This window comes from Cetorhinus maximus, chromosome 20, assembly GCF_964194155.1.
Source record: "Cetorhinus maximus chromosome 20, sCetMax3.hap1.1, whole genome shotgun sequence".
NCBI lineage: Eukaryota > Metazoa > Chordata > Chondrichthyes > Lamniformes > Cetorhinidae > Cetorhinus > Cetorhinus maximus.
In genome coordinates this window covers 17,294,086-17,300,085 of record NC_135898.1, presented here as the reverse complement: position 1 = coordinate 17,300,085, position 6,000 = coordinate 17,294,086, and positions in this window count along the sequence as shown.

Sequence of the window (6,000 nt, the reverse complement as noted above, 5' to 3'; positions counted from 1 at the left end):
GAATGCCGCCTGGGGCGGTGAAGGGAAGGTGTGTTTGGTGGTGGCATCATGCTTGAGTTGGATCATGCTGGAGTTGGCGACCATAGGTGGGGATTGAGGAGTAGGGGGGTGATGGAGGAGTGCACCAGGGTGTCCTGGAGGAACGATCCCTACGGAATGCCACCAGGGGGGGTTGAAGGGAAGATGTCTTTGGTGGTGGCATCATGCTGGTGTTGGCAGCCATAGGTGGGTGTTGAGGAGTAGGGGCTGCTGGCGGAGTGGACCAGGGTCTCCCGGAGGGAACGATCCCTACGGAATGACGCCAGGGGCTGTGAAGGGAAGATGTGTTTGGTGGTGGCATCATGCTGGAGTTGGAGGCCATAGGTGGGGGTTGAGGAGTAGGGTGATGGAGGAGTGGACCAGGGTGTCCCGGAGGGAACGATCCCTACGGAATGCCGCCAGGGGAGGTGAAGGGAAGATGTATTTGCTGGTGGCATCATGCTGGAGTAAGCGGCCATAGGTGGGGGTTGAGGAGTAGGGGTGATGGAGGAGTGGACCAGGGTGTCGCGGAGGGAACGAGCCCTACGGAATGCCGCCGGGAGGGTGAAGGGAAAATGTGTTTTGTGGTGGCATCATGCTTGAGTTGGATCATGCTGGAGTTGGCGGCCACAGGTGGGGGTTGCAGAGTAGGGCGTGATGGAGGAGTGGACCAGGGTGTCCCAGAGGGAACGATCCCTACGGAATGCCGCCAGGGTGGGTGAAGGGAAGATGTGTATGGTGGTGGAATCATGCTGGAGTTGGCGGCCATAGGTGGGGGTTGAGGAGTACGGGGTGATGGAGGAGTGGACCAGGGTGTCCGGGAGGGAACGATCCATATGGAATGCCGCCAGGTTGGTGAAGGGAAGATGTGTTTGGTGGTGGTATCATGCTGGAGTTGGCGGCCATAGGTGGGGGTTGAGGAGTAGGGTGATGGAGGGAGTGGACCAGGGTGTCCCGGAGGGAACGATCCCTACGGAATGCCGCCAGGGGAGGTGAAGGGAATATGTATTTGGTGGTGGCATCATGCTGGAGTTGGCGGCCATAGGTGGGGGTTGAGGAGTAGGGGTGATGGAGGAGTGGACCAGGGTGTCGCGCAGGGAACGAGCCCTACGGAATGCCGCCAGGGTGGGTGAAGGGAAGATGTGTTTGGTGGTGGCATCATGCTGGAGTTGGCGGCCATAGGTGGGGGTTGAGGAGTACGGGTGATGGAGGAGTGGACCAGGGTGTCCCGGGGGAAACGATCCCTACGGAATGCCGCCTGGGGCGGTGAAGGGAAGGTGTGTTTTGGTGGTGGCATCATGCTGGAGTTGGCGGCCATAGATGGGGGTTGAGGAGTAGAGGGTGATGGAGGAGTGGACCAGGGTGTCCCGGGAGGGAACAATCCCTACGGAATGCCGCCAGGGGGGTTGAAGGGACGATGTGTTTGGTGGAGGCATCATGCTGGAGTTCGCGGCCATAGATGGGGGTTGAGGAGTAGAGGGTGATGGAGGAGTGGACCAGGGTCTCCCGGAGGGAACGATCCCTACGGAATGACGCCAGGGGGTGTGAAGGCAAGATGTGTTTGGTGGTGGCATCATGCTACCAGGGTGGCCCGGAGGGAACGATCCCTACGGAATGCCGCCAGGGGAGGTGAAGGGAAGCTGTATTTGGTGGTGGCATCATGCTGGAGTTGGCGGCCATGGGTGGGGGTTGAGGAGTAGGGGTGATGGAGGAGTGGACCAGGGTGTCGCGGAGGGAACGAGCCCTACCGAATGCCGCCGGGGGGGTGAAGGGAACATGTGTTTTGTGGTGGCATCATGCTTGAGTTGGATCATGCTGGAGTTGGCGGCCACAGGTGGGGGTTGCGGAGTAGGGCGTGAGGGAGGAGCGGACCTGGGTGTCCCAGAGGGAACGATCCCTACGGAATCCCGCCAGGGTGGGTGAAGGGAAGATGTGTTTGGTGGTGGCATCATGCTGGAGTTGGCGGCCATAGGTGGGGGTTGAGGAGTACGGGGTGATGGAGGAGTGGACCAGGGTGTCCGGGAGGGAACGATCCATATGGAATGCCGCCAGGGTTGGTGAAGGGAAGATGTGTTTGGTGGTGGTATCATGCTGGAGTTGGCGGCCATAGGTGGGGTTTGAGGAGTAGGGGGTGATGGAGGAGTGGACCAGGGTGTCCCGGGGGAAACGATCCCTACGGAATGCCGCCTGGGGCGGTGAAGGGACGGTGTGTTTGGTGGTGGCATCATGCTTGAGTTGGATCATGCTGGAGTTGGCGACCATAGGTGGGGATTGAGGAGTAGGGGGGTGATGGAGGAGTGGACCAGGGTGTCCTGGAGGGAACGATCCCTACGGAATGCCGCCAGGTGGGGTGAAGGGAAGATGTCTTTGGTGGTGGCATCATGCCGGAGTTGGCAGCCATAGGTGGGGGTTGAGGAGTAGGGGCTGCTGGCGGAGTGGACCAGGGTCTCCCGGAGGGAACGATCCCTACGGAATGACGCCAGGGGGTGTCAAGGGAAGATGTATTTGGTGGTGGCATCATGCTGGAGTTGGCGGCCATAGGTGGGGGTTGAGGAGTAGGGGTGATGGAGGAGTTGACCAGGGTGTCGCGGAGGGAACGAGCCCTACGGAATACCGCCGGGGGGGTGAAGGGAACATGTGTTTTGTGGTGGCATCATGCTTGAGTTGGATCGTGCTGGAGTTGGCGGCCACAGGTGGGGGTTGAGGAGTAGGGCGTGATGGAGGAGTGGACCAGGGTGTCCCAGAGGGAACGATCCCTACGGAATGCCGCCAGGGTGGGTGAAGGGAAGATGTGTTTGGTGGTGGCATCATGCTGGAGTTGGCGGCCATAGGTGGGGGTTGAGGAGTACGGGGTGATGGAGGAGTGGACCAGGGTGTCCAGGAGGGAACGATCCAAATGGAATGCCGTCAGGGTTGGTAAAGGGAAGATGTGTTTGGTGGTGGTATCATGCTGGAGTTGGCGGCCATAGGTGGGGTTTGAGGAGTAGGGGGTGATGGAGGAGTGGACCAGGGTGTCCCGGGGGAAACGATCCCTACGGAATGCCGCCTGGGGCGGTGAAGGGAAGGTGTGTTTGGTGGTGGCATCATGCTGGAGTTGGAGGCGATAGATGGGGGTTGAGGAGTAGAGGGTGATGGAGGAGTAGACCAGGGTGTCCGGGAGGGAACAATCCCTACGGAACGCCGCCAGGGGAGGTGAAGGGAAGATGTGTTTGGTGGTGGTATCATGCTGGAGTTGGCGGCCATAGGTGGGGGTTGAGGAGTAGGGGTGATGGAGGAGTGGACCAGGGTGTCCCGGGGGGAACAATCAATACGGAATGCCGCCAGGGGGGGATGAAGGGAAGATGTGTTTTGTGGTGGCATCATGCTTGAGTTGGATCATGCTGGAGTTGACGGCCATAGGTGGGGGTTGAGGAGTAGGGGGTGATGGAGGAGTGGACCAGGGTGTCCCGGAGGGAATGAACCCTACGGAATGCCGCCGGCGGGGTGAAGGGAAGATGTATTTGGTGGTGGCATCATGCTGGAGTTGGCGGCCATAGGTGGGGGTTGAGGAGTAGGGGTGATGGAGGAGTGGACCAGGGTGTCGCGGAGGGAACGAGGCCTACCGAATGCCGCCAGGGGGGTTGAAGGGAAGAAGTGTTTGGCGGTGGCATCATGCTTGAGTTGGATCATGCTTGAGTTGGCGGCCATAGGTGTGGGTTGAGGAGTAGGGGGGTGATGGAGGAGTGGACCAGGGTGTCCCGGAGGGAACGATCCCTACGGAATGCCGCCAGGGGTGGTGAAGGGAAGATGTGTTTGGTGGTGGCATCATGCTTCAGTTGGATCATGCTGGAGTTGACGGCCATAGGTGGGGGTTGAGGAGTAGGGGGTGATGGAGAAGTGGACGAGGGTGTCCCGGAGGGAACGATCGCTACGGAATGCTGCCAGGGAGGGGTGAAGGGAAGACGTGTTTGGTAGTGGCATCATGCTGGAGTTGGCGGCCATAGGTTGGGCTTGAGGAGTAGGGGGTGATGGAAGAGTGGACGAGGGTGTCCCGGAGGGAACGATCCCTACGGAATGTCGCCGGGGGGGGGTGAAGGGAAGATATGATTGGTAGTGGCATCATGCTGGAGTGGGAGGCCATAGGTGGGGGTTGAGGAATAGGGGGTGATGGAGGAGTGGACCAGGGTGTATGGGAGGGAACGACCCTTACGGAATGCCGCCAGGGGGGGTGAAGGGAAGGTGCGTTTAGTGGTGGCAAAATTCTGGGGTTGGCGGCCATAGGTGGGGGTTGAGGAGTAGGGGGTCATTGAGGAGTGGACCAGGGTGTCCCGGAGGGAATGATCATTACGGAATTTCGCCAGCGGGGGTGAAGGGAAGATATGTTTGGTGGTGGCATCATCCTGGAGTTGGCGGCCATAGGTGGGGGTTGAGGAGTAGGAGTGATGGAGGAGTGGACCAGGGTGTCGCGGAGGGAACGAGCCCTACGGAATGCCGCCTAGGGCGGTGAAGGGAAGGTGTGTTTGGTGGTGGCATCATTCTGGAGTTGGCGGCCATAGATGGGGGTTGAGGAGTAGAGGGTGATGGAGGAGTGGACCAGGGTGTCCGGGAGGGAACAATCCCTAGGAAATGCCGCCAGGGGGGTTGAAAGGACGATGTGTTTGGTGGAGGCATCATGCTGGAGTTGGCGGCAATAGGTGGGGGTTGAGGAGTAGGGGCTGCTGGCGGAGTGGACCAGGCTCTAAGGGAGGGAACAATCCCTAGGGAATGCCGCCAGGGGGGTTGAAAGGACGATGTGTTTGGTGGAGGCATCATGCTGGAGTTGGCGGCCATAGGTGGGGGTTGAGGAGTAGGGGCTGCTGGCGGAGTGGACCAGGGTCTCCCGGAGGGAACGATCCCTACAGAATGACGCCAGGGGGTGTGAAGGCAAGATGTGTTTGGTGGTGGCATCATGCTGGAGTTGGCGGCCAAGGGTGGTGCTTGTGGAGTAGGGGTCATGGAGGAGTGGACCAGGGTGTCGCGGAGGGAATGAGCCCTACTGAATGCGGCCAGGGGGGGTGAAGGGAAGATGTGTTTGGTGGTGGCATCTTGCTTGAGTTGGATCATGCTGGAGTTGGCGGCCATAGGTGGGGGTTGAGGAGTAGGGGGGTGATGGAGGAGTGGACCAGGGTTTCCCGGAGGGAACGATCCCTAAGGTAAGCCGCCAGGGGTGGTGAAGGGATGATGTGTTTGGTGGTGGCATCATGCTGGAGTTGACGGCCATAGGCGGGGGTTGAGCAGTAGGGGGTGACGGAGGAGTGGGCCAGGGTATCCCGGAGGGAACAATCCCTACGGAATGCCGCCAGGGGGGGTGAAGGGAAGATGTGTTTGGTGGTGGCATCATCCTGGAGTTGGCGGCCATAGGTGGGGGTTGAGGAGTAGGGGTGATGGAGGAGTGGACCAGGGTGTCGCGGAGGGAACGAGCCCTACCGAATGCCGCCAGGGGGGTTGAAGGGAAGATGTGTTTGGTGGTGGCATCATGCTTCAGTTGGATCATGCTGGAGTTGGCGACCATAGGTGGGGATTGAGGAGTAGGGGGGTGATGGAGCAGTGGACCAGGGTGTCCTGGAGGGAACGATCCCTACGGAATGCCGCCAGGGGGGGGTGAAGGGAAGATGTCTTAGGTGGTGGCATCATGCTGGAGTTGGCAGCCATAGGTGGGGGTTGAGGAGTAGGGGCTGCTGGCGGAGTGGACCAGGGTCTCCCGGAGGGAACGATCCATACGGAATGACGCCAGGGGGTGTGAAGGCAAGATGTGTTTGGTGGTGGCATCATGCTGGAGTTGGCGGCCATAGGTGGGGGTTGAGGAGTAGGGTGATGGAAGAGTGGAACAGGGTGTCCCGGAGGGAACGATCCCTACGGAATGCCGGCAGGGGAGGTGAAGGGAAGCTGTATTTGGTGGTGGCATCATGCTGGAGTTGGCGGCCATAGGTGGGGGTTGAGGAGTAGGGGTGATGGAGGAGTGGA